Source organism: Macadamia integrifolia, chromosome 2 (assembly GCF_013358625.1).
Source record: "Macadamia integrifolia cultivar HAES 741 chromosome 2, SCU_Mint_v3, whole genome shotgun sequence".
Classification (NCBI taxonomy): Eukaryota; Viridiplantae; Streptophyta; class Magnoliopsida; order Proteales; family Proteaceae; genus Macadamia; species Macadamia integrifolia.
In genome coordinates this window covers 14,313,250-14,326,823 of record NC_056558.1, presented here as the reverse complement: position 1 = coordinate 14,326,823, position 13,574 = coordinate 14,313,250, and the positions used below count along the sequence as shown (strand labels likewise).

General features: G+C 39.2%; 1 protein-coding gene across 4 annotated transcripts in view; it reads left to right on the top strand.

The window, feature by feature from the left end:
- LOC122072073 overlaps positions 1-13,574 on the top strand; it is a 45,896-nt gene that overhangs the window by 23,272 nt on the left and 9,050 nt on the right. Inside the window, exon 7 of one of the 4 annotated variants that reach the window (XR_006138324.1) lies at positions 9,990-10,118. The exons of 2 other annotated variants lie outside the window; for them this stretch is intronic. The gene's annotated coding sequence lies outside the window, so the exon portion shown is untranslated. Of the gene's footprint in view, positions 1-9,968; positions 10,119-13,574 lie in introns of all 4 variants that reach the window. One more of the 4 variants, XR_006138323.1, reaches the window with a different exon arrangement.

Genomic DNA, 13,574 nt, shown 5'->3' with positions numbered 1-13,574 from the left:
AATAGAAATCTTTATGTGGGAGAGCAGACTTCTGAAGAAGGTGACCAAGAGGGTTTTCAAGACCATGAGTATGAGGACTATAGACTAGATGAGACCATATTTTATGAGGACGTTGAGGAGGCCGGTGACCTTAAGCTCGATATTGTGCGATGCATGGTCTTATAACCTAGGAGTAGTGATGATTAGCTGTGAATTAATATTTTCATCACTTACACATGTCATCAAGGCAAGAATTGCCGCATAGCCATAGACAGCGGGAGTTGCTTGAATGTGGTCGCCAAGAGCGTTGTTGCTTGAATGGGCCTCAAACCTGAACCCCACCCCAAGCCTTACAAGGTTACATGGGTAGATCAGTCCACCATCCCCGTTAATCTGAGGTGTCTAGGTCCCCTCCACTTTGCAGGATATGAGGATCGAGTGTGGTGTGTTGTCCTAGAGATGGATGTTGCCCACATCATCCTAGGTAGACCCTGGTTATATGACCGGGATGTCACCAATTATGGGAAGTCTAACACCTATGTCTTTGTGTTCAAAGGGAAGAAAATTAGGTTGACCCCTAGTGCCCCTAAGGAAGTAAGGGTTCCAGAACACAATAGAAGTACATCCAAACCCACCCCCACCAAAACACTCAACATTTTAAATCAATAACAATTTAAAGGAGAGTGTCAAGAGTCAGGGTTGATTAATGCTCTAGTTGCCATATAGAGTAATACCGATAGGTCACACTTATTTACTGAGGCTCCTAGAGAAGTACAACCCTTGTTGAAAAAATTTGAGAGGTTATTCCTTGAGGAGCTACCTGATGAGTTACCGCCTATGCGTGACATCCAACACGCTATTGATTTAGTTCCAAGATGCTCTCTCCCGAATTTACCCCATGCGAATGAATACCAAAGAGCATGCCGAACTCAAGCGGAAAGTGGATGAATTGTTACAGAAGGGATTCATTAGGGAGAGCCTTAGCCTATGTGCAGTACCTGCCTTGCTCACGCCAAAGAAAGATGGTACCTGGCGTATGTGTGTTGATAGTAGGGCCATCAATAAGATCATTGTCAAGTATAGGTTCCCTATCCCTAGGCTTGATGACATGTTGGATATGATGGCCAACTCTTCGATCTTCTTGAAGATTGATCTCAAGAGCAGGTACCACCAAATTCGGGTTAGGCCTGGAGATGAGTGGAAGACAGCCTTCAAGATGAAGGATGGCCTTTTCGAGTGGTTAGTCATGCCTTTTGGCTTGTCAAATGCACCTTGCACCTTCATGAGAATAATGAATCAAGTGCTTCAACCATTCATCGGCAAGTTCTTAGTGGTCTACTTTTATGACATCCTCATCTACAGTAAGACCCCGTCTTCCCACTTGGATCACTTACAGAAGGTTTTTCATGTGCTTCTACAGGAAAAACTCTATGTTAACCTCAAGAAGTGCACCTTCATGAGTGATCAAGTCATCTTCTTAGGGTTTGTTGTATCAGCCCAAGGAGTATCTGTTGACCCTGAGAAAGTGAGAGCGATTATAGAGTGGCCTGAGCTGACTAATGTCCATGAAGTGCGAAGTTTTCATGGCTTAGCCACTTTCTACAGGAGGTTCATTTACCGGTTTAGTTCTATTATGTCTCCTATCACGGTTTGCATGAAGGAGTTTCAATAGACTAAGAGTGCTACAAAGTCTTTTACTGAGGTTAAAAGGCTTATAACTGAGGCCCCCGTCTTGCGCCTTTCAGATTTTTCAAAGGTCTTTGAAGTAAACTGTGATGCATCTGGTATTAGAATAGGTGGTGTCCTAGGGCAAGGACACCCTGTTGCCTACTTTAGTGAGAAACTTAATGAAGCAAGGCAACGATATTCCACATACGATAAAGAATTCTATGCGGTTGTCCAATTATTGCGCTATTGGCAACATTACCTTCTACCGCAAGAATTCGTGCTATTCTTTGACCACCAGGCTCTGAGATACTTGAGTGCCCAAAAGAAACTAAACAAGAGACATGCTAAGTGGGTCGAGTTTCTCCAAGAGTAAACCTTTGTATTCAAGCATAGACCTGGTGTAGAGAATACTGTTGCAGATGCATTAAGCCGGGTAAACTTGTTCCTCAGTCGCACTAATGTTAGGAGTCGGGCTAGTGTGTTGCTTCAGACCATGAGTGTAGATGTTGTAGGATTCGAGTGAGTCAAGGACCAATACCTCACCTGTCCTGATTTTAGTGAGTCATTCACTTCCTTGAGTGGAGGTAACCTTGTCAGTCGCTCAGACTACCTACTTCGGGAGGGCTTCCTTTTTAAAGGAAGCAAGTTGTGCATTCCCAGGACTTCACTCTGAGACTTCCTGATCTGGGAATTGTATGCTGGGGGAGTCATTGGCCATTTCGGTCGAGATAAGACCATCACCCTCGTTGATGACCGATTCTTTTGGCCAGGACTGAAGAGGGATGTTGCTAGAGTTGTGAGTCAGTGTAGGACATGCCAGACTGCCAAACAACAAAAGCAGAATACGGGTTTGAACACTCCCCAACCCGTTCCCCATGCCCCTTGGCAGGACCTTAGCATGGACTTCATGCTTGGTCTGCCAAAAACTTCGAGAGGCCATGATTCTGTTTATGTGGTTGTAGATCTCTTCTCGAAGATGGCCCATTTCATCCCATGCTCTAAGACCTCTGATACGTCCATAGTAGCCAAAATTTTCTTTAACGAGGTTATCAAGTACCATGGTTACCCCTCATCATAGTGTCCGATAGGAATGTTAAGTTCACCAGTCATTTTTGGAGGACCCTATGGCGGATGATGGGTACTAAGCTCCACTTCTCTTCAGCTTTCCACCCTCAGACTGATGGCCAGACTGAGGTTGTCAATAGGAGTCTGGGAAATTTGTTGCATTGCCTCATAGGAGAACACCTTACCAGTTGGGATCGAGTCCTTAACCAGGCCGAGTTTGCATATAATAGTTCTAAGTACCGTACCACTGGTCTGTCATCCTTTGAGATTTGTTCAGGATACCAGCCTTGAGCAGCCATAGACCTTGTCCCAGTTGTGTCCAGTTCTAGGACCTCCCCGTCAGCCGAATCTTTTGCTCAGCATATACATGATTTGCATGTAGGTATAAGAAGACAGATAACACTGAGCAACGATCAATATAAGTCAAAAATAGATGTACACAGAAGGCTACAAGAGTTTCAAGAGGGAGATATGGTGATGGTTAGAATCAAGCCGCAACGTTTTGTTAAGGGAAAAGCGAGCAAACCACATGCTCGTAGCACAGGTCCTTTCAAGGTACTTAAGCGGATATGTGCCAATGCTTATGTCCTTGATCTACCAGCTAGTATGAAAATCAGTAACATTTTCAATGTGGACGATTTTGTCCCATACCATGGTGCCTCTACCATTACCCCATTTTACCCTGATGACCTTGAGGACTTCCCTTTCACCCTTGATGATACCGTTGAACCAACCCAACCACTTCCCCTAACCTCCTTACTACCTGTACCTAAGGTCACGAGGAGAACTGAAGAAGTTGAGGAAATCCTTGATGAGAGGATTGTATCCACACACAAGAGGTTCTAGAGAGTTCTGAGTCAAATGGCGTGGACGTTCGGAAATTGACAACAATTGGATCACAGTGTAAGAAATCCAACAACTCAACCCTGATCTGCTTGAGTACTACATGAGCCATAATTCACTGGAGGTGAATTCTTCTAAGCCGGGGAGAGTTGATGGGGACATCTACGTATACCAGCGGCGTAGGCGCAAGGCCCAGCCACACGTGCACTCTATCTGGCTGGAGGAAAACTAAGAAGAAGGAAGAAAAGAGAAAGAAAGCTGCTGGTTGACCTCTGCCATGAGAATGAGGAAAGAGACTATCGCTGGTCTCTTTCCTTCTCTCTCCTATCATCCAGATCTTGTGGACCCCACTGCTTATGTGTTAATTAGTAGTTTTATTTCCTAATATCTTGTTTATTTAGGCTTTTGAATTAAGTAGGAAACTACTTTATTTCTTATTTGTTTTTTTTGGAAACTTCTTTATTCCGAGATTATTTCCTAGGATTAACCTTTCTTTTTTTTTAGTAACTAGTTCATAAGGCCATTGGCCACGATGGGAGAGAGTTAATGAAATTTATTTTGAAAGACAAGAAAACTGTCGCCCCTCTCTCTCTCTCTCTCGATCTTCTCTCTCTCGTCTCTCATTCTCGGTCTCTCTCTCTTTCTCGCCTCCCCTCTCTCTCACGACTTTCTCTCCCATTCTCTCCCTCTTTCTCGACTTTCCCCCTCCCCTTCTCGACTTTCATCTCTCTTTTTTTCTGTTTCCTTTTTCTGTGTTGCTGCTGCCCTATTGCAGCCACTGTTCACAGTCATTGGAGATTACCTCGATTGAGAAAACCGCACCGGGGTTGCTGCTGAGTTCCTAGTCAACAAGTTGGGCTGAACCTTCCACTGCGTCAAATCAGGTGGACTGCATCTCTTTACTTTGGATGACCTTGAGTTCTTTTCTCCTCAGACTACGGACAGCAGGAAGGTAGGTAAAACCCCCCTTGTTCCACACTCATTGGCGGCCTATTATTTTCATTATTCCCCCCCATTGAAACCTGAAATATACTCTGTTCTTCAAGCCATTATTTACTGTTATCCTAAAGAAATTCCTGCTGTTTTACCTTTCATTAGTTGGCTGATTTTAGGACATTGTTTGGTTTACTTATCTTGCTTAATGTCTTGATTGATTGGTGCTAAAATTAACACATATTTGCTGCCATGTTCCCTTCCCCATATACCCATTTGACACTTGAGTAGTTTTGAGTGCTTTTCATGCTTAGACTAGTATTGATTGCTGCTACCCTGTTAGTTAGTCTAATATTCTTGCATGTTAAATCTGTATTTTGTTGAGCAACTGTGAACTCAACCCAATTCAAGACCTATTGAGTATCCCTTGTCTGGTGGATTGACCCCTTGTAGGAAACCTAGTTGTCTAGGTCCCCTTCCTACATCATGATGCTTTCCCAATATGTTATTTTGTGTTGTAAATTCACTAGTCCTGTTGTTGCCCATGATAGACCAGCCAAGGGAGGGAGGAGATTGATGCAGGAAAGTCACAGAAAAAGGGCTTTATTTAATTAACAGAAGTATAAGGATGTGTTACACATGTATTGATCTTATCTTCCTGTTGTCTTTTTTACCCTTTTTTTTTTAATGGGCTACTTTAATCAGCCTATATTTGGTTCATAAGTAGGAATACAATTTTCATTTTATTGTAGGAGTTTTGTCTAGTTTTTATTTCTCTATTTCCTAACAGCCAGACATCTCAAAAGCTTATTCTCTTAGATTTTCTACTTTCCTTCAAGTTTAGTTTCTATTACTTTTTAGAATCGTATATGACTTAGCTGTTCTGTTTCTATTTTGGGTGCATCTTGTTGTAACTAAAGTGGTGAACAAGCTTAGTCTCTTAGATTTTTCTTTTCTTTTAACCGAAGTGGTGAATTGAAAAGTTGTAACCTTATTTTGATTGTTCCTTATTTTATTCCCAATAGTTATTTTTTGGATGAATAAATAAATTCATTACCAAGAGGAAGAATAAACAAAAGAGAAGGGAGGGGGGGGGGAATAATGGAGGGAGGGAGACCCCAGGAAACAATAATGAGCCTGTTCCTTAGGGAATTATGGACCATGCGATGCCGGAGACAGCCAAGTTTGGAGCTAACATCAAAGAAGATGGCATTCCAAATCTTATCAAATGAAAGAGAGTTGGAAGTCTATCTTTGGAGATTTCGCTCCATCCAGATGTGGTTGATGGCGGCGGAAAAGGCGAGCTTCCCGATTGTATCACAAATAAAAGATCCACCAAAAGTCATTTCTAGCTAGATCCGTTCTCTAGACAAGGGGAGTATGGTCCTACGAGATTGCCAACAGGACCTGAGAACCCTCTTCCAGATTGCAGTGGAGAAGAAGCAAGAGAAAAAAAGATGATTAGCATTTTCAGTGCCATTCCGGCATAGACAGCAAGAGGGGGAAACTTGAATGTGCCGGTAGATGAGAAAGGACTGAGTAGGGAGGCAGTTGGATAGGGCACGCTAAGCAGTGAAACTGTAGCTTGGGAATATCACCTTTAAACCAAACGGTGTTACACTAAGGAATGATGGAGCTTTTTAAACGAATGAAATCCCAAGTAGAGACAGTGGTGAATGAACCCGAAGAGGCAGATGTGAAATAAAAAGTTCTTTTAATTGAGGGAAAAAAGGGTTTTCAAAACAATTTGAAAGTGACTTACCATTATGTCATTCTCAAAAACTATCATTGTCTTGCATTTTTTTGAGTACACATGTGAAATGACAAGATTTTACCCTCATTAAAGAAGATGTGTGTATACTAAAGGGGAGAAAAGTAAAGTCCCAACTTTTTTCACCAACTTTGGTTACAAAATTTTCCTTTCTATTTTTGAAAGGTATTGGAGCATTATGGGTAGAAATTTAATCTGCCCATAAGCTGTCAACTCGAGCATTATAAAAGGCATGTAATCTTCCCATAAGAGGCCACATTTATGTCCTTGAGCCTATGGGCAGGTCCCATATATATACTAGTAAAAATACACATGCATTTGCACGTGTGGCTAAACATTTTAAACAATGATAAAAAAGGATCACATGTACAGGCACACAAACACAACATAAACAAAAAGAGGATCCAAAACTGGATTAAATAGTTGTTTAGCACTGAGCAATATTAAAGAAATTGGACTTCACAAGGGAGGGTGTAAAATAGGGTAATGGGTTTAGAAGTATTTGAAAAATATTTAAATGAACTAGTATAGAAGAAGAATGTTTTTCATTCTTTAGCAAATGTCACCATGAAATCATATGGCACCAGTAATAGGCAAAGAAATATAACCTCTCCAAATCAAAGTCTCCAAAACATAATCCAAATCAACTTTGCCAAATTGAGTTTGCTTTAGATGAGCCATGCCATTTATTTTCTGCACCTAGTTGTAGTCTCCACAGAAAAAGTAAACATTAAAAATGTAAAGCCTCAAAATACAGGTAAAACTGAAATAGAAATACGATTACTTATTTTATATGTTAGATCAGGAAGTATTTTTTGGTTTAGTAACAACGTTAGTCTATAAGCAATGCAAAAAATAGAGAAGTGCAACAATCTTAGTTAGATTAAACTATTTCTTATCTTCTAGATAACAAGAGGGGGTATGCTATTGTAGAATTTAAGTTAATACTTTCGAAAATATCTACAGTTAAATGAATTTCTGGTTTGAAATCCTTAGAAAATAGCCCCACCCAGAATATCAAAAAAGAACATGAGGGAAAACGACATACAATGAAAAGATACAATTAGTCCAATAGGATGAACGATGCTCATGCAATCATCTGCTAAAAAAAATTGCAAATTGCATCAAATTCATTGAAATCCCCATTATTGCATGCAAATTGTTTATTAATGAAGAAACCGATGCAAGTATCTACTTTAGCAAGGATCGGATTATTTGACAAGGTGAAACCTAACATTCACTTATAGACACGTATAATTTAGATAATTTTTTAGTAAGAATAAAAAAGGGGGAAAAAGAGAAAGAAAAATAAATCCTAAAGGAGCTTGAGAATAGTAGATTCCAAAATGGAGAATTCTGGTTTCTCTAATGATCAGCGTGAGCGTGATTCCAAGAGATTGTTCCTATGAAACAATTATGTCACAAATTATAGTACAGAAGCTACGGTTTCTTCATCATCTTCCTGAGATGGAGTAGACTGTAATTTACAGTTTAATATATAGTAAAAAAGAGCAATTGCACGTCGTAGTGGCCATTGGGGAGAGGGAATAATTTACCGAAAAAAAAAAAATTGGGGAGAGAGAATAGAGAAAGAAATAGATTTTCTTTTTAGTGTAAATATAGAATAATATAGATTGAGCCTTGAGACATGATAGGAGAAAAAAATGTGAGAGGAGGAACAGAGTCTTAAAAGGAAAAGGAAAGACATACACACACACACACACACTGTGCGTGGAGGGCGTGAGAGTTTGAGATGATAATATTCAATCTTTGGACACTAATAATACACACCTTCAGGCCTATATCCCTAGATTTCCAACTATTCCAACAGTATTGGCCATTAGTAGGCTCTAATAGGTTTCTTTTGACTATTTTATTTAAAAGGGATTTTCAGGGAAAGCGCCTCTTGGCATGGTGGTTTCCGGTCTTAACCTAAGTTTAAGGAGAGGCCACTTGTGTTGTCTTCACATATTCTTTGAATTATTCATGTAAAGTATAGGATTTACCCTGTGGCCTTCACATATTCTTTGAATTATTCATGTAAAATATAGGATTTACCCTCATAGGCGTGAAAAAGTTTGTTACATATACTAAAAGGGGAAAAAGTATGGATACAATTTTTTTTTTTGGTAAATTGGATACAAATTATTTGACAACTTAATAAATGGCAAAAAGAAAATCCTATTAAGGTAACGCTTATCATTAATATTATAAGAATTAGTTAAGAACCAGAATAAGACCAACCGAACATTTGAAATTGATTGGCTAATTAGGACAGTTTTGATTCTGACCCGAAAAAGAATCTATTAGGACCTGATCCTTCCCTTTTTTTTTTTTTTTTTGTGTGTGTATAGAAATGCTTCTCAATTGGCACCCTTAGGGTTGTTAGCTTTCTGAAAAATAATTTGGGAAAGGTATTCATCCATAGTCGTGCCCAAAACATTTTGTTAAATAAGTTTTATGAAAAAAGAAGCATACATATGGCCATTATAAGGTTCTCATTCAACCCCGGTATGACCCGGTCCATGCGGTTGTGGGGTTAGTATGGGCTCGCGGGATTAGTCAGGCCAAAAGCTGGGATACCCGTCGTTAGCAATATATATATATATATATATGGCCATTGTATAAATTCCTTTATACCCTTCTCACATAGTAAATAGTGGAGCCCACGCTTTACATTCTCTCTCCTATTTTGACCATGTAGCCCCCATGTGGGCCTATATGAATAATACAATTTTCCAACCTTTCATTCATGTTGTAGAAACCCAACCCTAAAACGATGCAGAAGATAATGGAAAAACAAGAACAAGCAATATACACAGATTTACGAGGTTCAACAAGATTGCCTATGTCTTCGGTGAGATGAGATCTTGCTGATCTTGCTTCACTATCAATGGATAATAGGGTTAGAATGCTCGTCCTCACACCTCTTAGTATTGCTTGTATTACTGAGAAAGAAACCCTTGCTACAAATATATAGCGAAAAAACCCTAATCTGGAAAGTACAAAACTGCCCTTAAATAAAAAATTTGAGAGGGACTGCCGTCCTGCCTGTCGAGGCGCCTTTACTAGTACTCTCTGGATTAAACTATGATGGAATACAAGACATCGTACACCAACACATGTAGCATATAAATTCCTTCTTGCCCTTGTAGGAAATCCTCCCCCAATTTTTATTTACTTATTTCCTATCTAACTGCAGTTACAATGCTCCAGGACAAGTGGGTACTTGGTATTAGAAGGGTAATAATCCTCTTTAGGGACATGGAATTAAGGTTTCGGGGAGGAGGATGGGATCGATTAGTGGTCTTGGACTCATGATTCATGAAGAAAGCTTTACAATGGCTTATTTTTTTATTTTATTTTATTTTATGCGAACTACAATGGCTCATTTGATAAGAAGTAATGAGAGAAAATTTTAATTAATCATTTTTTCTCTTACCCACTTGTAACCAAACCAACCTCAAACTTCCCCCATGGCATGTAAGCCAAGTAAGTGTTGAAGTAACATTTCAGAAACAATATGAAGAATACTATTTTAAGATGATGCTTATTATTGCATATGTACAACCATTAAGTTGATGAACCAAAGAGCTGGATCCTCTTAACTAAGTTGTTCAACTTGAAGAAGTAGCTTTACAGAAAGGTAAATCCTTCTCAACGTTTGGAGGTGCCCTTAGTATGGGATTCTTCTCAAATAAATTTACAGGTTTCAGATTAAAGCTTGCAGATACGGTGGGCATTATTGGGAAATCCTCTTGGCATGGTATATGGTGAAATCCCAATGCATACCACAACACTATATCTTTGTTATCAATTGGACGATCCTGCACGCACCACCATCATCGTTTACAGTTTGGTAATCAATACTCTCTCTCTCTCTCTCTCTCTCTCTCTACACTAATACTTCACTAAATTGAAAACCCAGAAAAAGAAAGAGAAAATTTTCAGGGAGTACCTCTCAGACCATACACCAAGTGTATCTTCTCCTTTACTTAGCCAAACAAGAAGCCCTTCTGCCCATTGCTCGCTTTTGTTGTAAGGTGTCAACATTAACAAATTTACAAGTTAAGATTAGAAATCAAGATTAAATCGGTTTGTGTGTGCAAGCCCTATCGGATCTAATGATATTATAATTGTTGGGGTTCCATGCAGAAGTCAAAAGTAATAATTCTGTATTTGATGTGAGCAACATGATGTTGAAACTTATAAGTACCTGGATACCCTTTTTTAATTGCTAGCTTTGAAGGATGCTTACCTGATTATTTGTAAAGAAAGCACATATTGTGGAGGGTCATGGTGGTCGAGCAATGATCCGGCCTCGTTGGAAACTACGGATACGAAGAGTCAAGAACACACTCTTCTAGACTTGTAACCGCGTAACACGAACAAAATTCTCATTCATTATTCATTCCCCCACAATGAGAAAAATTCTTATAATAATAAGAAAATACAAATTAATTGAAATCCTAATCTAAGCTTTTCTTGGGCTAAGATTACATATGAAATAAAAGGAAACTAATCCAAGGTAATCCTGAATTGACTTAGGTTCTTTGGCCCAAAAGAATTACCAAAAATAAAGAACCAACTAAAGAGGAAAGGGGGCTGTTGAAGAATGTATGAGATAATAGGCCTCCAACCGAAATCATCCTCACATGCCATTTCTCTTCCAAATTGTCCCAATGCTTCTCTGCCTTCATGAATTTCATCCCAAGTGAGGTGAAGTGGCAATATTCCAATAATAAGAAAAGATTGGGAAACTCCAAAACGTGGCAATGTGAAACCTCCAAGTATAGAACATTTTATATTCTTCCATATAGAGTCCCATTAATGGTGCTTCAATGTTGGTCTCAAAATCAATAGCTTTCCCATTTAGAAAAGTAGGAAAGATCTCTAACTTTGAGGATATTGGGAACTTTACAAATGAGAGACTTCAACATGATCTCCAAGATTAGATCATCATGATCAACATGGAATGTGGATCTTCTTCAACATAGTAAGTTGTTAAACATGTCTAGTGACATGTTGTCATAATTTTTCAGAATTGACTTACCTAATATAGGTTATCATCCCAATGGGAGATTGTCCCATATAAGGCCAATAGGCTTAGCCGAATTCAGCTACCATGTAGAGGTTGGAGGATTTTGTATGATTCCCATATCAATCTCCTTCCAAAATAGAGACAAGTTTCTTTTAGCTGATGCAATCAATTAAAGATGTTAGAGATATTATAGGAGGCTTAATTTTTGTTAAACTGAATAAAGATACTAATACTAGTTTCTAAATAAGAGAGAGAGAGAGAGAGAGAGAGAGAGAGAGTTTAATAAAGAAACTAATTTTTTAAAAGAATAATGAAACTAATATTTAATTATAAAAAGAACAAAGGGTGCTCAAAAAATAGAAAAAATAGGAAAGATAAAGAAAAATGATAATGAAGAAGTTAAGGTATTTAAATAAATAAGAAGGATAAAGTAGTACAAGAAAAGATTAGCCACGAAGCATGAGTACATGCACTTATATAATAGTATGATAGTATGATATTTTTTGAATTCTAGCCTTGCTGATGCAGATGCAACTGCACTTGCATGGTTGGACCAACATGACTGGCTTTGGAAGCCAAGAGCTAAGAAGAACCGGTCTAGCCCAGGGTTTTGGTCCAACATGGGTTGGAAATAAACTTAGTAGTTACTTATCTTTTATTTCATGCTTTTTTACTTTCTAGACTTGAACATAGGAGTTAGGATTTCTTTCCTTGCATTAGTCTCCTTTTATGGTTGTTTCCTAGTTTGGCTAGATATATTTTAGTTGAGTTTCTAATTTCATATCTCTATTTTCCTTATATATAAGCTATAACTGGTGGCCAAGTTAGAATGATTTGATTATTGAATGAGAATTAGTTGAATTTGTACTTTGCAAGAGTGTGTGCTTCCCCTTCCTTCCCCCTCTACTTTGATTTTCCCTTTCTTCCCTAAGGCCCTCCATCAACTTGGTATTAGAGTCGAAGGATCCTTTCCTTTGTTCTCTTTTCCTTCCCTATCTTCTTCCCATTCTCAGTTCTGGTTTCTGTCGAGACTGAGAACAGCCATAAAAGCAGAAAAAAGAGGGATTGAACCTTCTACTGCATCCACCCACCGACCCCTTTTTCTCTCCCAAAATCTCAGTCGAACCCCCTCCTCTTTAGGGTTCTGCCGAGGGTATAAAGAGAGTAACTTCCCACAATAAAAACCCTCACCGCACTCCTTTGCTCCCTGTATTCCCTTCGATCGACACACGACCGATCCTAGGGTTCTACCAAGACAATAGAAAAAAAAAGAAAGAAGCAGAGCAGCAGAGAGAGAGATAGGATAGAACCAGAATACAGAAGAAGAAGGAGAAGAGAAGATGAGAAGAAGAGAGAGTAGACAGAGAAGCCAGAACCTCCACCGACATCTTCTCAGTCGAAACACCCTCTTTAGGGTTCCGACAGCATCGAAAAAAGAGAGAGAAAGAAGCGAGAAGAAAGAAACAGAGGAAGAAGAGAAGATGAGAAGAGAGAGAAAGAAGAGAGGGCATACCTGTGTCGAAGTTCCGTCGCGAGCTACCACCCGTTGGTTGAAGCCAACATGCCACCGCTGGTCTCCTTCCACTTCACCTCACAGTAGCTTCATCGAACTCTGTCATCACAGTTCCTGGCCCATGCTGGTCTCTCGCCTCCAAGAAACCCCTTGCCCATCTATCGATAATCCTTATCTATCTTACTTTCTTTAATCTTTTCTGATTTTCCAACTTTTCCCCTCTCTTTATATTTTATTTCCTTTTATCCCTATTTTACTATTGCTTCCAATTCTTCTCTTCCTACATACGTTATGTTTGCCTTGGGTTTCTAATTGATTTCCTTCTAATTACCATTGTGTCCCTCACTTAAATATCTCCATTTAATCACCATTTTGTCATTGTTCTTTAAACCTCATTTATTTACTATTTTGCCATCACATTTGAGTGTAATCTTGTTTATCATCACCATAGTAGCCAATAGTGAAGTTATCCAGTAGCTGGACTCCTATAAAGGATAAACTGATGCAAAAATTGATGTCCTCACTACTGTTGTCACTTCCCTTAAGACAATGATGGAATCTATGCAAGTTTCTATTGATCGATTGATGGCTGCAGATAGAGGAAATAGTCCCATTCATTGTAGGATTCTTCCAACACCACTCCACGAGATCTGTCTCTATCACTGCCACCACTGCCACCACATCATACACCGCCACCACCCCTCCACCACCATATAGAACTGGTAGATATGATGATGGAGCGGAAAGAGCAGCAAAATTGG